Raw genomic sequence first — 19,869 nt, forward strand, 5'->3', positions numbered from 1 at the left:
AAAAATACATGGTCGCAAATAATTTACGATCGAATCGGTCGAAAATTTTTGACGGATTTGGTTGCAAATTAAAAAATAAGGACGCGCTCAAATGTAAGAGATTTGCGACTGAATTGGTCAGTAAATTTCCGACCGATTCGGTTGTAAATTTAAATAATAAAATAAATACATAATTTAAATTTTCAACCGAATCGGTCGTAAAATTTAAGAATAAATAAATTTTAAATAATCAAAAATTCATAATTTGTGACCAAATCGGTTGCAAATCTGGAAAAATTTTGCGACTGATTCAGTCGCAAATCCGCTCCAGATCTGAAAATAATTAGCAGAATTCTGCTGTATTTTTAACTATACCATCTGCCAAATAAAACAACCAACAATCTCAAACCTAGATTCAATCAAATTCTTCGACAATAATCTAAAACCTAGATTCAACTACCAAATTAATATGAAAAGTATAATAAAAGCATAATAAGAATAATAATTAGTTGCACAAAAAAATCAAAAAGTGCATACTAATTTACTCTCTTCTTTCTTAGTAAATCATCCCAAACGTGTTCCACTATTAATTCTTTGTGGCTTTTCGAGTTTTGATAACAAAGATACTGTGAAAAAACGAAAATTAAAAACACAAATTTCAGCAAACAATGTATTTTTCTCTATGAGGCTTAGCAAAAAAATGGAAACAAAGAACAAAAAAATCGAGGGAGATGGGAAAACTGACCGCGAGAGGGGAGAGAGAGGTGTCACCGGAGAAAGAGGGTTATCGCCGGAGCACCTTAATGCCTGGGGGAGGGGGTTTCTAGTGAGGAGATAAAGAAAAGAGAGAAGGAAGAAAAGAGATAAAGAAAAAAGAAAGGGGTAGGGGGTTTTAAAAACTATTTCCGACTGAATTGTTCGGAAATTTTAAAAAGTAAAAAAATTTCGACTAATTTGGTCGCAAGTGAGGTCAACGAAGTCAGACCTCGTTTTAATAAATTTTTGCGACCGAATCGGTCGCAACTTTTTGTTTATTTAAATTTTTTCGACTGAATCGATCGCAAATAAGACCAACGAAGTCAGGCCTCGTTTTAATAAATTTTTGTGACCGAATCGGTCACAAATATTTTTTTATTTTTTATTTTATTGTTAATTTTTCCGACCGAATCGGTCGCAAATGCCTTCGCAATATTTTTCGCCAAAATTTGCGATGGATGTAGACGGAATATCCGCCGTAAAAATTAATAAAAAAATATTTTTATGCCATTTCAGACCGATTCTGTCATAAATGTCCGACTACTTTTTTCGGTCGGAAATTGGCCGTATTTTAGTAGTGAGAGTTACGTGTTACAATGAAGGCTTCAAGTGCAAATTAGTTTAAAAAGATTTCTTCCAAATCAAGCATTAATTCAAGTTAATGAGTTGTCTTTATTTTTTTTAATTTATTTAGTTAGAAAGAAACAAGTTGTTGCTTGTACATATCCAACTACATACACAAGCTATTCAAGTTTGATCATATGTAAGGTCGCACCAAGAATTTTAACGTGACAATTACTATTTTATTCAATCAGTGTCTCTAAAAACTTTTAGTGGTACCAAGCTATTTATATAATTATTTTCAAGAGATACACATATATAAAATTTTTGTCGAAGTTTACGGATCTAGTGACTCTTCAATATTATACATAAGTCTGCTTCTGATCATACGCGCAGATAGTTTAAGACTTTGTCAAAAACCACAATAAAAAAAGTAGGGATGCATGAGAAATAGATCTGGATCGGTTATTATAAATCAAATTAAAATGTTATCTTAGCAAATCTTAGTTTTAGTGGGCAGAGCTACTCGATATATATATATATATATATATATATATACACTTTAAAAAATAATTTAATGGTGTAAAAATGGCCGGACTCTGCACAAACTAGCGTTAACACCATCGTTATAAAAGCAAAATTATGAACCTCAAAAACAATACTTACGTTATTTTCATTTTGTACGTAGATTCTATCCGCGACATGGTGAAAAATTTTCATACAAACATAATGAGCCATCAGCCATATACTTATATTGAAAACTGGAAAACAAAAAGTCAAAAGAGAGGTTGAAAAAAGAGGGGAAAAAAGGAGAGGAAAAAGTGAAACATGTTTTGGAATTTTAAATGCTTTTTAAGAAAATATAGGGGACCTTTAGGAATAAAGTCTCCATTCCTTAACCTTGATCCGCCGCTAAAGATATTCGTGTATCGCACGAACGTAGAGACTATTACATATATTATACGTGAATTATACGTATATTATATAGCTGTTGGAAATTTAAGCGCTTTGGTAAGTGGCTATTTAAGTTAATTCTTCTTTATTTTATATGAATCATAAATATTTACGAGCATCGAAAATGCTTTGCGTCGGCTACATGTTGGGCCTCGATAGCTATGTGATTTGACCCAATAGGCCTGTTCTTTCTTTGGGCCAACCTATACATGCTTCAGTTTACTCAAAATTTTGCAGAAGTATAATAGGGATCTTTCCGTAAATAGCCGGTCAAATTTACTGTTTACTTTTTCTAGCAAATATACATAGATTATACACATATTATATATGAATTGTAAATATATTATACATTCGGCAGCTATTTTAAGTTTAAGAGTTTGGGTAGGCGGCTATTTAAGTTAATTCTTCAATATAATATTTTTGGGGATGGTTTTAACTTTTGACTCCCGCTTGCCCGTGGGTAGAACTTCAGGGTTAAAAGTTAAAAGTATTGTCCATTGGGCAACACTTGTTAAACTTGAAATTCTGCCCGTGGACAAATAAGGACAAAAATTTAAGACCATCCACATTAAGGGCTATTTGGGTACTTCACCCAAAACTAGACCAAAAAGATCTCTAAGCCCATAACGCCTATACCATGTCTTTTCTTCTTGGTCAAAACCGTAAGGCTAAGAAGAATTAATCTAAATAAACGTTCATCTAACCGCTTAAACTAAAAAAGTAAAAATAACATGCGGATATACAATATACCTAATATACCTATAATTCATATATAATATATGTGTAATTGTGTATAATCTATGTATATTAACTAGAAAATGAATAGTAAAATCACGATTTAAAAATATTTCTTTGTTGAAATTCTTTTACATTGTTTTTCTTTTCTTTTTTCTTTTTCAATTTAGAGACATAATACAAGTCCAACTCACAATTGGAGGGAGTTATTATTTTGTTAGTTATAGAAAAAATAATACTAAGCAAATATCTCTGATAGACACAAAACATCCACATTTTGGGAAGAGTTAAACAATTACAAATTAGTCTCTAATTTAAAGGAGATTTGAAATCTGAATCATGATTTAAAATCATATATGTATTTGTAATCCTATATGGCTCAGTTAATTTAAGGTTAAATTTTTTAAGAAATGTTTAATTAAAATTCCTGATCCACCAGCTATGACCTACTAAGATTCTTTATTTGGAAGTACTTTTTTATGTGAGATAAAATATAAAAAAGATCTAATCAAACGTATACTTGCACAGAGTATTAGGGCCTTTTTGTCCCTTTCTTTCCTAATTCACTCATTTTCAATGCTTTTGGCTACGAAAGGAGACTTCAATGGTCAAGTTGTTTTTATTTAATTTATACTTGGCTGTGGATTCGAATCGTGAAATCAGTCACTAATACTTGTATCAGGACAGATTATCTATATTACACTTTTTGATATGCGATCACTTCTTCTAATCCTATATAAAAGCGAGATATTTTATACACTTGGCTGTCTTTTTTCTTTTTGGGTGCAACAATGTCTCCATACATATATTGTCCCTTTCTTTCCTAATTCACTCATTTTAATGCTTTTGGCTTCGAAAGGGAGCCTTTTAGCAATGGTTAGGTTGTTTTTGCGTGATTTATAGATGACGAGTTCGAACAGTGAAATTAGTCATTGATGCTTGCATCGGGGGTAGACTACTTATATCACATTCTCTTGGAGTACGAACCTTTTTCAAACCCTGCGTAAAAATGAGATGATTTGTGCACTGGGCTGACTTTTTTCTTTTTGGGTGCAACACTGTCTCCATCAAATTCTGTACATTCCCATATGAGTGAGCAACCATGAATTGTGTCTGCACTCTATGATAACCGTCACGACTCAATTTTCCCTCCGTTGGGTATCGTGATGACACCTAATCTTAGGGACTAGGTAAGCCTAACATTTACTAAATAACAATAATAATTAAATAACATCTAACAATTTTTGAAATAGAAATCTCTATAAAATTTACAATTCCCAAAACCGGTAGTACAAGTTATAAGCTCTACAGAGTTTGTTACAATTTTCTAAATACAACTGTTTGAAATAAAGTAAACAGTGTGAATACAAATCAAAAGGTGACTCTAAAGCCTACGAACGCAGCAGCAGGTTTACCTTGAGTTTCTACAACAACAATCCGCATATCTAGCTAATGATCAACTGACTTCGAAATACTTGGATCTGCACAAAAATATGCAAAAGTGTAGTATGAGTACACTACGGCGGTACCCAGTAAGTATCAATACTAACCTTAGTGGAGTAGTGACGAGGTACAATCAAGACACCTACTGGACTAAATAATATGAACGAGTATAAGTATAGGAACAGTAGAGTATGATATCTACATAAGGACTACGCGAAATGGCAAATAATACGGTAATTTCTGTAATAAGGGAAAAACAACAACTATCAGCGGAACACCATAGTAATGACATAGAAGAACGAATGGAAACACAACCTAAATCCGATGAACACAATTAAAAGAAGGACAGGTAGCATCTAGATGAAAACAACCATTTTCACACCAGGTTTTAGTCAATAAACTCCACGAGGTACAGAACCTCATACTATTCACAACTCACGGGTCCCAATACCTGAACCCTAACACTGGGCATCTTGTGCCCTCATTACACTTCATAACTGCACTGACGACACACGTGCCAAATAAAACCATTCTCACATAGAAGGCAAGTAACAATGGTGCGCATCTATACTCAGCAATATCAAGAAAACCTCTTAACCGATAAGAGTGCTCAACTACGTGTATGCTTGTACAAGTGTCCTAACACGGTTCATGCCAGCTAGTAAGTATAGGAAAAGAAATGGACAGCACGTAGAATGTTCTCTCACAACTTTTCACAAGATAAAACTCACACAGGTAAGTGTACCACTACACAAACATCAACAACAAGAATGCCCCCAGGCCATCACAAGTCATCACAAATCAATCCCTGACACAGCCCACCTTGTCTCACCACGTGTATAATAATAAAGTGAGCGCCCGCCTTGTCTCGCCACAAGTGCATAATCATGTTCCCACCTTATCTCGCCACATGTGCAAACCCACACACACACACACACACACACACATATATATATATATATATATATATATATATATATATATATATATATATATATATATATATATATATATATATATATATATGCAAATATCCCATAACAACAACCGCACGGTAGAAACCTCGTGCATCACAATAATAACAACCGCACGGCAGAAACCTCGTGCATCACTACAACAAGTACCACAACAACAATGACAATAATACAAAGTGTGACAAATAAATCAACTCAAGAACCTTCGATCACAAGAAATGGTAGAACCAATTCACAAGGAATAACCATAATAAAGAATACTAGGCGAAATAAGAACAGCTCAACAGGGAAGGAAATAATATGTAACAATGGTCCCACAATGTACGGTTCAATAACAAGAAACTAACACGAGCCAAATAATTCCGAATAAGGGCAAGTCCACTAAGGCATAGGATATCTAAGCTTCTTTTAGGTTTGGACAATTACGGAAGAGATACAACCAATTCAAATAAAAGCGGGTAGCGAGAAAATCACCATAACCTCAATTAAGGGTGAACATTTACAAAAATAAAGGGACAACTACAACTTCAAATAAAGATACGCAGTTTGGGAAAAGATAACATGGTAATGGAAGAGATAACAATTTCAATTAAGGCACATATGAATCAAGTAAACAGTAAGAGTGGATCATGAAGCAATTGATTCTAATTAAGCATGTAAAAGTGAAACTAGTAATTAAGGAACGTAATCATAACAAGTGCAACTCCATATTCAATGAATACAAGGACCTAGGAACCCTAAAAGGCCAATTTTAACAATTAAGTTCGAGCACGTACTCGTCACCTCGCGTACACGAACTACATTAAATATAGAAGACTCAAATCCTAAGGGGTAGTCTCTCCCCCCCCCACAAGGTTAGGCAAGATACTTACCTCAAAGAAGACAGACTGATAGTCAAAAATAAACTTCTTGGTGAAATGGCCTCCGGACGGCTCAAATCTAATCAAAATAACTTCAAAGCACAAATAAAACTCATAAGAAACTATTCTGGATCATAAAGCTTCAATCTTTATCAAAATCTAAAAATCGACCCAAAAGTCGACCCCCGGACCCGCACTTCGAAACCCAACAAATTTTACAAAACCCGAACACCCATTCCGATACGCGTTCAACCATACTAAAATTATCAAATTCCGATACCAATTCGTCCCTCAAATCATGATTTTTCATTTTGAAAACTTTCTTCAAAAATCTCAATTTTCCTCAACTCAAAGCACAAATTAAATGATAAAAATAAAAATAAAATCATGGAATATATTAAATTCTAGGTGAATAGCACTTACCCAATTGATTTTCTTGAAAAACCCACAAAGAATCGCTCAAAACCGAGCTCTACAAGTCAAAATATGATGAAAATGGCCTAACCCTCGATTTGGAAAACTTATATTCTGCCCAGGTCTGAAAGCACAGCGAATGCGGAGAAAGGCTCGTGTTCACAAAGAAGGAAAGTAAGGCTGTCGAGAAAAAACCTTCGCATACGCGAGGGAAGGAGTGCGAATGCGAAGAAGAAGGGACGGAACCTACACGAACGCGAGACGGCGAATGCAAACGCGAAGAAGAAATATGAGGCTTCTAGGAAGTGCTTTGCGAATGCGGGTGGCTAATCGCGAACGCGATGAAGGGGAAAAGCAAACCTTTGTGAACGCGAACGTGAAGAAGGATCTTGAGGTGGTCAGCAGTAACACTTCACGAACGCGAAAGGCACTTCACGATCGCGAAGAAGGACACCAGAAAACAGGAACAACAGTTCAAAAAATAGGGGGAAAGGAACCATAGCCCACCCGGAACACACCCGAGGCCCCCGGGACCCCGTCTAAAGCCACAAACAAGTTCTATAACCTAAAACGGACTCGCTTGGGGCCTCAAATCACATCAAACAATGCCAAAAATACAAATCGCACCACGAATCAAACTTATGAACTTCCAAAACTTCCAACTTCGAAAACTCGTGCCGAAACCAATCAAACCAACCCGGAATGACGTCAAATTTTGTAGGCAAGTCCCAAATGACATTACGGACCTACTCCAACTTCTATAATCGGAATCTGACCCCGATATCACCAAAGTCAACTATTGATCAAACCTCTCCACTTTCCAACTTTAACTTTCGCCGAAATGCTTCAAATCACCCTACGGACCTCCAAATCCAAATATGGACGCATGCCTAAGTCCAAAATCACCATACGAAGATGTTGAAATCATCCAAAACCCATTCCAGAGCCGTTTACTTAAAAGTCAAATTCCGGTCAACTCTTACTGCTTAAGCTTCCAAAACTTGAATCCTTCTTCCGATTTGACTCTGAATCATCCGGTAACTGAACTCAACAACACACACAAGTCAATACACATAATACAAAGCTGCTCAAGACCTTATGCCATCGAACGTGACTTAAATTCTCAAAACGACCGGCTGGGTAGTTACAATAACTATGTTTTGAGGTGTTCTTGATTTCTTATGTACTCTCTTTCTTTTTTCGTTTTTAATACCTTTTTGGTTAGTTCAGGTTGTGTGAATCTAGTTTTAACTGATATCATTACTCTCCGTTAAGAGGGGCGGAGCCAAAAGGTTAGGTACGGATTCGACTGAATGCAGTAGGTTTAGTTCAAACTTTATATTTGTATAAAAAAAACCAAATTAAATTTGAATTTAGTTACGTATGAATAGCTGATATTGTTATCCTAGAATTTAAAACTCATATAATTCCTCAACCTATGCTCTCTGTAGGCAACATGCACTTGAGATGCTACTCTTCATAGTAATGCGTATCAATAATATCGTTGCGCTCCATGCGCAACATGCACAGGGTCGGAGCTGTTGGAAAATTAGTGATATCTCAAAAGGTAATGTCCATCTTGGTTTGGAAAATCTTTTGTCTTTGAAATATTATTTACATCTACTTATTAGTTAGTAAATTATTTTACATTTAATAGAGTCAAACTAACCGTTATCTAGCTGTTTGTGATGACCCAATAGGTAATTTACAATTTTAACCTTAAAATTTTATATCTTGAGATCTCGATTAGGTCCGTTTAGCATTAATCGATTTGCGTGCACCGTCTGTGTCTTTTTCCAGAAAGTTTTTATGTGAAAATTTGATTAAAACTTGTGAAATCGTACCTTAAAACTTATTTGAGTTGACTTCGATCAACGTTTTGAGCAAACAGACCCGATCAGTATTTTGACAATTCTGGTAGGGCCGTATCATGATTTGGGACTTGGGCGTCTGCCCAGAATCGAATTTGAAAGTCCCTAGCTCAAATTATCTCAATTTATTAATAGCTAGAAGCTTAAAGGTTTAAAGAATTAATAAGTTTGATCGAAGTTTGACTTTGTTGCTATCGGGTCCCGATTTTGGTTCCGAAATATGGTATAGGTTCATTACTCTATTTATGACTCATTTGCAAAATTTGATGCAAAACGGAGTTGATTTGACGTAATTCAGACGTCCGGTTGAAATATTAAACTTAAGTTTCATTGAAATTTTCATTCGTTTTGGTGTCCGATTCGTAATTCTATGTGTTGTTTTGGTGTTTTGATCGCGTGAGCGAGTTCATATGATATTTTTGGACTCGTGTGCATGTTTGGTTTGGAGCCCCGAGGTCTCTGGTGAATTTCGAATAGGCTTCAGAGTGATTTTGGACTTAGGAAAATAGCTGGTGCATCTGGTTTTGGTGCAAGTCTCTGCTCTTGCAAAGCGGGGCTGAGTCAGGAAAAGACCGCATTTGCGATCAAAAGGTCGCATTTACGGAGTCCAGAGTTCGCATTTGCAAACAAATCATCGCAAATGCGATGATAGCAGAGATGTGGGCTTCTTCGTATTTGGGAAGATATTCTCGCATTTGTGGGGTTCACAACGCGACAGGTTGCAATTGCGACATCTGCGCCTGGACAAAAGCTGAGAAAAAGGAGATTTTAGTTCATCCTCTCAAATTCTCAACCCTAAACACTCTAGAATTTCTCCAAGAGCTTTTCTTCCTCAATTCATTGGTAAGTAACCCTAATCTACTTTCTTTCAATTTTTCATTATATTCCATAAGATTTCAACCTTAAATCTAGGATTTTCATGGTAGAAATTAGGGATTTGGGTAGAATTAGAGATTTTTATAAAATTAAAATTTAGACATCGAATTGAGGTTGGATTTCGAATTGAATTACATAACCAAACTTGGGGTGAATTGATAATAGGATTTTGGTCCGAACCTCAGGTTTTGACCAAGCGAGCCCGAGGGTTGACTTTTATAGACTTTTTCAATAATGGTCTAAATTGAACCTCTTTCATTCGTGGGTAGTTTCTAAGGCTTATTTTGAATCGTTTGGTTGATAATTTTCTAGATTTATTTGGTTCGGAGGCTTGTTCGAAAGGCAAGGCCGTAGTTGAACCTTGAATTGATTGCGGAGCTAGGTAAGTATCATGGTTAACCTTTACTTGAGGTATTATGACTTATTTGCCTATTTGCTACGTGTTTAATGTGTGGGTACAACGTATATGTGAGGTGACAAGTACTTATGCGTTGTTGTTGGGTTGAAACATGCAGGTAGAACTTGTTTCCTTGTGATTTATTGCCTCTTAAGTTATGACATCCATGCTTAGATTAGATTATTACTTATTTGATCGTTCCTTCTGTATTTATGGATTAATTGTGATGATTGAGTACTTTGGAAGTTGAGGTTTGGTATCGTGGGATCATAATTGACGTAAAGTATATCCCTTGTATTATTTATCTCCCGAATTTGTGTATTCATTACGACATGGTAAGGGAGAGTGTTAAGGAACGAAGGGTGATGTCGTGCCATTTCATTTCTTTATTTACTGGTTAATACATGGTGAGGAAGAGAATTAAAGCATGAAGTGTGATGTCATGCCAATTTATATCAGTTATTCAATGTTACATGGTGAGAATGAGAGTAAAAGCACGAAGGGTGATGCTGTACCATTTCATTTCTCTTATGACATCATTTCATGGTAAGGATGATAGTAAAAGCACGAAGGGTGCTGCCGTACCATTTTCATATCATAGGTTATTTGTCCTTTTTGGTTGATGATTTATTTGACTGTCTGTGTTGTCTTTCTTGTTGTAGTTATCATATCTCTTTTCCCCTTTCGCATGTCCCCTCCCAACTGTACATATTAAATCTCTATTATGTTGCTGTTTGGTACATATATCTATGTTTGTACAGGTTTAATTATGTGAGTGTCCTGTCATAACCTCGCCATTACCTCGTTGAGGTTAGGCTCGACACTTACGGAGTACATTGGATCGGTTGTACTTATAATACACTCTGCACTTCTTGTGCAGATTTTGGTACTGGTCCCAGTTGTACATGAAGTGCACTAGCTCGGTTTATCATTCAGAGACTTGAGGTAGATCTGCTGATGTCCGCAGACCTTGAAGTCCCCTTCCTCTTTCCTATTTCCTCTTTCCTCTTTCCTCTTTTACTGTTCATTTTATTCGAAACAGATGTATTTATTTCAGAATCTATTTGTAGAACTTCTAGAAGCTTGTGCACTTGTGACACTAGATTCGGGTTTGTATTAGATACTTCAGATGTTATGGTTTTCCGCACTTTACTTCAGAATTTATTTCAGCTATTTCGGTTCCTTTAATATTATTTAATTTGAACTGTTAAAAATGGATAAACTATTCGAACGTTGGCTTGCCTAGTAAGTGAAATGTTAGGCGCCATCATGCTCCCAAGGGTGGGATTTTTGGCTCGTGACAAGTTGGTATTAGAGCTCTAGGTTACCTAGGTCTCACGAGTCACGAGCAAGATTAGTAGAGTCCGGAGGATCGGTACGGACACGTCTGTACTTATCTTTTAGAGGCTGTGAAGTTTAAGAAAAATGTCACTTCTTTCTTACTCTATCATGCGATTTTATTCTATCATTAATGATTGAACCTTTATATTCTTGTTCTCTTGCATATGGAGAGAACACACACTGTATCTACCGCCGAGAAAGAGCCGGAGCCCCCTATGGTAGTTATGACTAGGGGTAGAGGTCGAGGTCGAGGTCATGCCAAAGGCCGAGGCATAGCTCAACCCAGAGCTCGAGCAGCAGCACCCGCAATGGAGCCTCAGGTGGATTTCGAGAAGGAGGTTCCAGCTCAGACTGTACCTGTCGGATCAGCTCAGGTCCCGGAGGGGTTCATAGCCACTTTAGTGCTTCAGGACACTCTAGTCCATTTGGTGGGCCTTATGGAGAGTGTGGCCTAGACCAATACATTTTTGGTGGCACCAGCCATCTCTCGGGCTTGGGGAAGGGCACAAACTCCCACTACTCATACCCCGGAGCAGGTGGCTCTCTAGTTTCAGACTCCTACAGCCCCGCCAGTTAGGGTAGTTTAGCCGGTTGTTGCGGCATAGACCGGTGATAGGCCTGCTTTATTTTCTGAGTCTATGTTGAGGTTGGATAAGTTCTTTCCTGTTCATTTTAGTGGTGCATCTTCTGAGGACCCACAGGATTTCTGGACCGTTTCCACGAGGTTCTGCAAAACATGGGTATAGTTGAGACTAATGGGGTCGATTTTGCAGCAATTCAGATGACTGGTTCCACCTGGAGATGGTGGAGAGATTATATGTTGACTAGACCAGCTGGGTTGCCTGCACTTACCTGTGATCAGATCTCACAGCTATTTCTAGAGAAGTTCATCCCTGTCAACTTGAGAGAGGAGTATCGCAGGCAGTTTGAGCAACTTTAGTAGGGTGGTATGACTGTCACCTAGTACGAGACTCGATTTGTGGACTTAACTCTCCATGCCACTATCTTGCTTCCTACTGAGAAGGAGCGAGTGAGGAGATTTATTGATGGTCTCACTTATATTCTCAAGCTTCAGATGGCCAAGGAGACAGGGAGTGATATTTCCTTTCAGACGCCCGTTGATATTTCAAGACGTATCGAGTTGGTTCGTGTTCGGGAGAGGGGGCCGGTGTCAAATAAGAGGCCCCGTCATTATGGTAGTTTCAGCGGTGCCTCATCTGGATGCAGGGGTACTTTTGGTAGAGTCCATCCCCCAGGCCACTTCATTCAGCGATTCAGGCATCCCACAGTGCTTCAGGGAGCCGTGGTCCTTACGTGCCTCATTATGGACAACTAGCCTACAGTGCACCACCAGCTCATATCAGCGTATCTCCGATCCAGAGCTATCAGAATGGTTATTCAGGTCCTCAGGTCCAGTTCCAGGGTCAGCAGTCACAACAACCGTGGGCTTCTTATACTTGTGGTGATCTGAGGAACATTGCTAGAGTTTTCCCTAGGTCACAGGGAAACGTGCAGCAGCAGGGCTCTCGTGCCATGATTCCGGTAATAGTTTTTCCACCGCTTGCTCAGCCAGCTAGAGGTAGGGGTCAGGCAGCTAAAGGTGGAGGTCAGACCGTTAGAGGTGGAGGCCAACCAGCTAGAGGCCGTCTTAGAGACATAGTTCAGAGTGGTGGGGCCCAGCCCCAATGTTATGCTTTCCCAGTTAGGCTTGAGGCCGAGTCATCTGTCGCCGTTATCACATGTATTATTCCCGTTTGCCATAGAGATGCTTCAGTTCTATTTGATCCTGAGTCTACTTACTCCTATGTGTCATCTTATTTTGCAGCATATTTGGTTGTGACTGATGATTCCTTGAATGCTCCTATGTATATGTCCACGCCTGTAGGAGATTCTATTATTGTAAACCGTGTCTATCGCTCATGTGTGGTTACTATTGGGAGTTTTGAGACTAGTGTAGATCTTCTACTCCTTGATATGGTAGATTTTGATGTAATCTTGGGTATGGATTGGCTGTCACCTTATCATGCTGTATTGGACTGTCACGCCAAGACAGTGACCTTAGCTATACTGGGTTTGCCTCGATTAGAGTAGAGGGGGACTCATGGCCATTCTACCAGCAGAGTTATATCCTTTATGAAGACTCGATGCATGGTCGAGAAGGGTTGTCTAGCTTATTTGGCCTATGTCCATGATTATAGTGCGGAGGTTCCATCCATGGATTCAGTACCAGTTATTCGTGAGTTTCCAGAGGTGTTTCCTACAGACCTGCCGGGGATGCCACCCGACAGGGATATTGATTTCTGCATTGATTTGGCTCCGGGCACTCAGGCTATTTTCATTCCGCCATATGCAAGATTTGCTTGATAATGGCTTCATTAGACTTAGTGTCTCACCCTGGGGTGCGCCTGTTCTGTTCGTGAAGAAGAAGGATGGGTCGATGAGGATGTGTATAGACTATCAGCAGTTGAACAAAGTCACTATCAAGAACAAGTATCTGTTACCGAGGATTAATGATTTATTTGATTAACTTCAGGGTGCCAAAGTGTTTTTGAATATTGATTTGAGGTCTAGCTACCACCAGTTAAGGATTAGGGCATCCGATGTCCCTAAGACGACTTTTCAGACTCGGTATGGACATTATGAGTTCCTAGTGATTTTATTTAGGTTGACAAATGCCCCAACATCATTCATGGATTTGATGAATCGGGTGTTCAAGCCCTACTTGGATTCTCTTGTGCTTGTATTAATTGATGATATCTTGATCTACTCCCGCAGCCGAGAGGAGCATGAGCAACATCTTCGGATTATACTTCAGACTTTGAGAGATAGCTGGTTATATGCCAAGTTATCAAAGTGTGAGTTTTAGTTAGACACGTTTGCCTTTTTGGGGCATGTTGTATCGGCAAAGGGCATAAAGGTGGATCCCAAGAAGATTGAGGCAGTTTAGAACTGGCCTAGACCTACTTCAGCTACAGAGATCCGGAGCTTCCTAGGTTTTGCGGGTTATTATCGCAGATTCATTGAGGGGTTTTCATCTGTAGCAGCCCCATTGACCAGATTGAACCAGAAGGGTGCCCCGTTCAGATGGTCGGGCGAGTGTGAGTTGAGCTTTCAGAAACTCAAGACTACTTTGACTACAACGCCAGTGTTGGTATTACCCACCGGTTCAGGATCTTACACGGTGTATTGTGATGCATCTCGTATTGGGCTCAATGCAGTATTTATGCACGATGGCAGGGTGATTGCATATGCGTCACGACAGTTGAAGGTTCATGAGAAGAATTACCCTATTCATGACTTAGAGTTGGCAGACATTATTTATACGCTAAAGATTTGGAGGCACTATCTTTACGGTGTGCCGTATGAGGTATTCACTGATCATCAGAGTCTACAGTATTTGTTCAAACAAAAGGATCTCAACTTGAGGCAGATGAGATGATTGGAGCTGTTGAAAGACTATGATATCACCATTTTGTATCATCACGGGAAGGCCAATGTGGTGGCCGATGCCTTGAGTAGAAAGATTGTGAGTATGGGCAGCCTTACATACATTCCAGTTGGTAAGAGGCCGCTTGCTGCAGATGTTCAGGTTTTGGCCAATCAGTTTGCGAGGTTAGATGTTTCAGAGCCCAATCGTGTTTCAGCTTGCACAGTCGCTCGGTCTTTCTTGTATGAGCGCATCAGAAAGTTTCAATATGTTGATCCCCTTTTACTTGTTCTTAGGGACACGGTGCGACACGATGGTTCCAAGTAGGTTACCGTTAAAGATGATGGAGTTTTGAGGATGCAAGGCCGTATTTGTGTGCCCAATGTGGATGGGCTTCGTGAGTCGATCCTTGAAGAGGCCCATAGTTCCCAGTATTCTATTCATCTGGGTGCCGCCAAGATGGATCAGGACTTGCGGTAGCATTATTGGTGGAGGAGGATGAATAAGGATATAGTTGCGTATGTAGCTCGGTGTCTAAATTATCAGCAAGTAAAGTACGAGCATCAGAGACCTGGTGGTTTGCTTCAGAAGTTAGAGACTCCTAAATCGAAGTGGGAGCGTATTACTATGGATTTTGTGGTTGAACTCCCAACGGAGTCAGAAGAAGTTCGATGCGATATGGGTCATTGTGGACAGGTTGACCAAGTCGGCACATTTCATTCCAGTGGCAGTTACCTATTCTTCAGAGAGGTTAACAGAGATCTATATCCGTGAGATCGTCCGTCTTCACGGTGTGCCCATGTCTATCATTTTTGATTGAGGTACACAGTTCACCTCGCACTTCTGGAGGGTAGTTCAGTGTGAGTTGGGCACACAGGTTGTGTTGAGCATATCATGTCATCCCTAGACGGACGGACAATCCAAGCGCACTAATTCAGATATTGGAGGATATGCTTCGCGCTTGTATTATGGATTTCGGTTGCTCATGGGATCAGTTCTTTCCGCTTGTTGAGTTTGCCTATAACAACAGTTACCAGTCTAGCATTCAGATGGCTACCTATGAGGCATTGTACGGGAGACGGTGCCATTCGCCAGTTGGATGGTTCGAGCAGGGAAGGCTCGGTTATTAGGTACAGATTTGGTACAGGATGCCTTGGATAAGGTCAAGATTATTCAGGATCAACTTCGCACTGCTCAGTTTAGGTAGGAGAGTTATGCCGATCGCAGAGTTCATGATATTGCATTCATGGTTGGAGAGAGGGTATTGCTCTATATTTCACCCATAAACGGTGTGATGAGGTCCGGAAAGATGGGCAAGTTTCTCCCTAGGTATATCGGACCCTTTGAGATTCTTGAGAGAATGGGTGAGGTGGCCTACAAGCTCGCATTGCCACCTAGTTTATCAGTAGTTCATCCGGTGTTCCATGTGTCCATGCTCCGGAAGTAACACTGTGATCCGTCCCATGTGTTATACTTCAGCTCAGTCCAATTGGACAAGAATTTGACTTATGAGGAGGAGTCGGTGGCTATTCAAGCCCGACAGGTCTGATAGTTGAGATCTAAGAGTTATCCTTTAGTTCAAGTACAGTGGAGAGGTCAGCCGATCGAGGCAGCCACTTGGGAGTCTGAGTTGGACATGCGGAGTAGATATCCGCACCTTTTCACTAGTCCAGGTACATTTTTATATCCGTTAGAGGACGAACGTTTTATTTAGAGGTGGAGAATGTGATGATCCGATAGGTCATTTATAATTTTAACCTTAAATTATGTGTTTCGAGACCTCGATTAGCTCTGTTTAGCCTTCTTCGATTTGCATGCGCAGTCCATGTCTTTTTCCGGAAGGTTTTTGTGTGAAAATTTTATAAAAAATGTGAAATCGTGCCTTAAAACTCATTTGAGTTGACTTCGGTCAACATTTTGAGTAAACAAAATCGGATTAGTATTTTGGCAGTCCTGGGGAGTCCGTATCATGATTTGGGACTTGGGCATATGCCCGAAATCAAATTTGGAAGTCCCTAGCTCGAATTATCGTAAATTATTAAAAACTAGAAGCTTAAAGGTTTAAAGAATTAATAAGTTTGATCGAAGTTTGACTTTGTTTCTATTGGGTTCGGATTTTGGTTCCGGAACTTGGTATAGGTTCATTACTATATTTATGGCTTATCTACAAATTTTGGTGTAAAACGGAGTTGATTTAACGTAATTCGAACGTCTAGTTGAAATATAGAAATTTTTTAAGTTTCATTGAAAATTTCATTTTGTTTTGGTGTCTGATTCGTAGTTCTAGGTGTTATTTTGTGTTTTTGATCGTGCGAGCGAGTTTGTATGATATTTTTGGACTCGTGTGCATGTTTGGTTTGGAGCCCCGAGGGCTCGGGTGAGTTTCAAATAGGCTTCGGAGTGGTTTTGGAGTTAGGAAAATAGTTGGTGCATCTGGTTCTGGTGCAAGTCTCTGATCTCGCACTTGCGAGGTCAGTGTTCGCATTTGCGAACATTCAAATACCTGTTAAGTTCGCATTTGCGACCATTTCTTCGCATTTGTGAATGGGGATTGGGTCAGCAAAAGATCGCATTTGCGGAGTCCTAGAGTTCGCATTTGCGAACAAATCATCGCAAATGCGATGATAGCAGAGATGTGGGCTTCTTCGCATTTGTGAAGATATTCTCAATTTTTCGTGGTTCGCAATTGAGAACCCCAGGTCGCAATTGCGATATCTGCGCCAGGACAAAAGCTGAGAAAAACTGAATTTTAGCTCATTCTCTCAAATGCTCAACCCTAAATACCCTAGAGGCGACTTTTTCAAGAGCTTTTCTTCCTCAATTCATTTGTAAGTGACCATAATCTACTTTCTTTCAATTTCCCATTATATTCCACAAGATTTCAACTTAAATCTAGGATTTCCATGGTAGAAATTATGGATTTGGGTAGAATTGGGTTTTTTTGTTAAATCGGAATTTAGACCTCGAATTGAGGTCGCATTTTGAATTGAATTACATAACCAGGCTCGGTGGTGAATGGGTGATCAAGTTTTGGTATGGACCTCGGGTTTTGACCAAGCGGGCTCGAGGGTTAACTTTTTCAATAATGATCTAAATTGAACCTCTTTCATTCGTGGGTAATTTCTAAGGCTTATTTTGAATCGCTTGGTTGATAATTTTCTTGATTTGGTTGGTTTAGAGGCTTGTTCGAAAGGCAAGGCCATAGTTGAACCTTGAATTGGTTGCGAAGCGAGGTAAGTGTCGTGGTTAACCTTGAGTTGAGAGATTATGACTTGTTTGCTTATTTTCTACGTGTTTAATGTGTGGGTACAAAGTATATGTGAGGTGACGAGTACTTATGCGTTTTTGTTGGATTGAAACATGCGGGTAGAACTTATTTCCTTGTGATTTATTGCCTCTTAAATTATGACATCCATTGATCATTCATACTGTATTTATGGATTAATTGTGATGATTAAGTATTTTGGAAGTTGAGGTTTGGTATCTTGGGAACATAATTGACGTAAAGTATATCTATTGCATTATTTATCTCCCGAATTTGTGTATTCATTATGACATGGTAAGGGAGAGTGTTAAAGCACGAAGGGTGATTCCGTGCCATTTCATTTCTTTATTTACTAATTAATACATGGTGAGGAAGAGAATTAAAGCACGAAGGGTGATGTCGTGCCAATCTATATCAGTTATTCAATGTTACATGGTGAGAATGAGAGTAAAAGCACGATGGGTGATGTCGTACTATTTCATTTCTCTTATGACATCATTTCATGATAAGGATGAGAGTAAAAGCACGAAGGGTGATGCCGTGCCATTTTCATATTGTAGGTTATTTTTCCTCTTTGGTTGATGATTTATTTGACTGTCTATGTTGTCTTTCCTATTGTAGTTATCATATCTTTTTACCCTTTCGCATGTCCCCTCCCAACTGTACAAATTAAATCTCTATTATGTTGTTGTTTGGTACATATATCTATGTTTGTACATGTTTAATTACGTGAGTATCATGTCATAGCCTCGTCACTAACTCGTCGAGGTTAAACTCAACACTTACGGAGTATATTGGGTCGGTTGTACTCATTCTACACTCTGCACTTCTTGTGCAGATTTTGGTACTGGTCCTAGTTGTACGTGAAGTGCACTAGCTTGGATTATCATTCGGAGACTTAATGTAGATCTGCTGACGTCCGCAGACCTTGAAGTCCCCTTCCTCTTTCTTCTTTTACTGTTCATTTCATTCGAAACAGTCGTATTTATTTCAGACTTTATTTATAGCACTTCTAGTAGCTCGTGCACTTGTGACACAAGATTGAGGATTGAATTAGATACTTCACATGTTATGGTTTTTCGCACTTTACTTCAGAATTTATTTCAGCTATTTTGGTTCCTTTATTATTATTATTTAATTTGAACTGTTAAAAATAAATAAAATATTCGAACGTTCGCTTGTCTAGCAAGTGAAATTTTAGGCGCCATCACGCTCCCAAGGATGGTATTTTCTGGTCGTGACACCGTTAGATCAACGCCTATATAAACATGGTCTTTGGAGAGCTAAAGACACACTTTTCTAATATAATTGTTTTAATCATCTTTTCCTTCTATATACTGGGTTTGTTTCTTGAATTTTCTGCTAGTTCTGTTTCCAGTTTAGTAACTGAAAGAACTTGTTGAATCCTGGGAGATACGCCTAATTTTATTCATAATTGTGTGGGCGAATCCTTAATGACAGTGTCCTTGACACTCCTCAAACTAATTTTTATTCTCCGTAATCAATATTTTTCCAACAATCGTAAGGATATTTCTACATTGTGCTTATGGAGAATATCGATTCTAATGGTCGACACATGCTATTCAATATGGCTAATGCGAAAGAAACATAAGCTTTCTCATCAATTTTAGAATCTCGGGAGTAGTAGATGACATGTGAATAAATATTATTATTATATTAGTATTGTATGTCGTTGTTATGCTTTGGACTGCACTCTTTGCAAGTTGCTGCTTTAATTTTATACACTATTGTGTTGTGGAGGAAAAAATGCACAATAAAATTAAGGTACACTTTTTTAGTATTTAAATATACCTAAGCCTACGTAAGTATAGATTTTGTGTAGTTATGTAATTCAATTAGGGGTAAAAAATTATATTTACTTAACAACCCACTTTATTCTAAAATCTCTCACGAAAATATTCTTTTATGCTTTCTATTTTCATCCATACCTCACTGTATTTTCTTCGAGAATTAGTGTGTTCACCTTCAGCATAAACTTCTAACGAACCGACCGGT

Source organism: Nicotiana tabacum, chromosome 18 (assembly GCF_000715075.1).
Source record: "Nicotiana tabacum cultivar K326 chromosome 18, ASM71507v2, whole genome shotgun sequence".
NCBI classification, from domain to species: domain Eukaryota; kingdom Viridiplantae; phylum Streptophyta; class Magnoliopsida; order Solanales; family Solanaceae; genus Nicotiana; species Nicotiana tabacum.